The sequence below is a fragment of the Lonchura striata genome, chromosome 20 (assembly GCF_046129695.1).
Source record: "Lonchura striata isolate bLonStr1 chromosome 20, bLonStr1.mat, whole genome shotgun sequence".
NCBI classification, from domain to species: Eukaryota; Metazoa; Chordata; class Aves; order Passeriformes; family Estrildidae; genus Lonchura; species Lonchura striata.
This window is the reverse complement of record NC_134622.1, coordinates 820072-822350: the sequence shown is the minus strand read 5'-3', so window position 1 is coordinate 822350 and position 2279 is coordinate 820072. Positions and strand designations below refer to the sequence as shown.

Sequence of the window (2279 nt, the reverse complement as noted above, 5' to 3'; positions counted from 1 at the left end):
CTGAAGCTTGCATGTGGCTAAACAGTCCCAAAACTTCATCACACCACTGATGGAGGTCACAATTCCAGAGGCTCTCAGGGAAATGGTCTTACTGAGATGGGTGCTGGGATTTCGCTTAAACAGAGCATCGTTCTCTCATAGCTGTGAGCTCCCTCACACTCTGAAGGTTTCTGGAGCTCATTATGGATCGAACGAACACGAGTCCACCACTGAAAAGCAGGTTCACAACAACAGCTTCCATCTGTTTGCTCTTGGTCTGAGAACACCCATGGTCTGATTTCCCTCTCTATCCTTCTCTCTCTGTACATCCTACTCATCACTACTACCCTGAGCGACTTGTTCAGGGGAAAGTGTCCCTGCTTATAGCAGGGGGGTTGGGCTAGGTAGTCTTTTAAAGGTCCCTTCCAACCTAAACCATTCATAATTCCATGGTTCTATTCAGACATGCTGTCTGCTCCTTGCTGAGAGGAGCAAATAGGCAGCTGCTTAATGGCTGCAACATTCCCATTCTGATCTCTGATCTCCATAGTCTCTGATGCCTTTGAAGTTTTTCCAACCAAAAACTACCACACAGGAAGAAAAATGTGCAAGTGGCATCACTGAAATGCCCTTAAAAAAACTCAGTGCTGGAAATAATATCCTGTGGGGGGTATACTTATCTCTTTGCTGTGGCACAGGGCTGCTCTTTTCACTCCTTGTTTCCTGATGCAGATGAAACTGGAGGGATCATCCAGTGGAACCAGGCAGCTGACCCTCAGCAGACACAGGGCCGGAGCAGTAAGGACCCACATCCCCCAGGGAACAGGGAGAAGTGTAGGGAATGAAGGCACAGTGGAGGTGGGTTGGCAGTCAGCCTGGGGATCAGCCAGCTGATCACTTCAGCAGAACTCCAAGTGCTCCTCCAAACTTGAAGGCACTGAATGAGGGTGGGGTCAGGTTGGAAATGGGGAAGAAACATCAGACATTGAGAGTGGTGAGGACCTGGCACAGGTTGCCCAAAGAAGCTGTGACTGCCCCATCCCTGGAAGTGTCCAAGTCCAAGGATGGGGCTTGGAGCAACCTGGTTTAGTGGAAGGTGTCCCTGGCCATGGCAGGGGGGTGGAACAAGATGGGCTTTAAGGTCACTTCCAAGCCAACCCATTCTGGGATTCTGTGATCTCAGAGGACTTTACTGCCATTACTTTGCTACTATTACTCTGCTGCCACAAGTCCACAGAGAATGTCCCTTCTCAGCAAAGCTGGACTTTCACAGCCATCCACAGGGTCCAATGCTAAAGGAGTGAGGTTTCCTCCTTCCCAACCCTAGGGATCCAGTGAATGCCAGGGTTGCAGGGACAGCAGACTGGGATGTTGTGCATTGGTCCTCCAATGTTCTCTCATGCTCCAGGTTGGCCCAAGGACTGCAGTGAGCTCCCTGCTAGCAGCTCCAGTGGCGTCTACATCATCCAGCCCACAGGACAGCAAACCATTGTGGTCTACTGTGAGATGAACAGGGAAGATGGAGGCTGGACTGTCATCCAGAGGAACCACAGAGATACACCAGTCAGCTGGAATGAGTCCCAGAGCACCTACAAACACGGCTTAGGGATGTGCATACCGAGTTCTGGCTGGGCACCGAGTACATCCATGAGGCAGAAGGTCTACCATGTCAGGTTTGTCATCTGGGATGCTTCAAATAACATGAAGTGTGCAGACTACAACCTGTTCAGTCTGGATGATGAGTCCCAGGGCTACCAGCTGAGGCTGGGAGCGCACTTGGGGATGGTGCTTCGAAGAAGCCATGGCCTCCAAGGGCACAACCACCATGCACAACAACATGAAGCTCTCTGCTAAAAATTGGGATCAGGACACTTCTAGTGGGAACTGTGCCACCAGCCCTGGGGGTGGGTGGTGGTACTCAGCTTGTTACTCTGTGCATCTGAACTTCAAAAGGGGCCATGACATGGGGCAGCCTGTGCCCGGAGAACTGCAGAGCCTCAGCCATCCTCATCAAAGCCACCACCTACTGCTAGTTGCATTTTCATTTCCTTACTGTCCAACCTGGGGCTAATTCTGGGTCTTCAAAGAATTGGAACAAAGCAAAACCAAACTGGATGTGCCACGGGGTCTTTGCAGAGGTTGGTCATATGTAGCTACTGAATAAAAGAAGGAATTTTCAATTTTTAATTCCTCCTGTAGATTTTCTTTACTTCTCAGCTGTGCCTGTGTCCTCTAGTTCAGAGTCAGATCATTTTAATGACATTAATAATAGAAACAGTCTCCTGGAAATGCAGAAGTTT

At 49.8% G+C, this 2279-nt stretch overlaps 1 pseudogene; it reads left to right on the top strand.

Annotated features, from left to right (window-relative positions):
* The first annotated feature begins 1347 nt into the window (after window positions 1–1347).
* LOC110475903 (fibrinogen-like protein 1-like protein pseudogene) lies at window positions 1348–2012 on the top strand (annotated as a pseudogene).
* The last annotated feature ends 267 nt before the right edge of the window (window positions 2013–2279 follow it).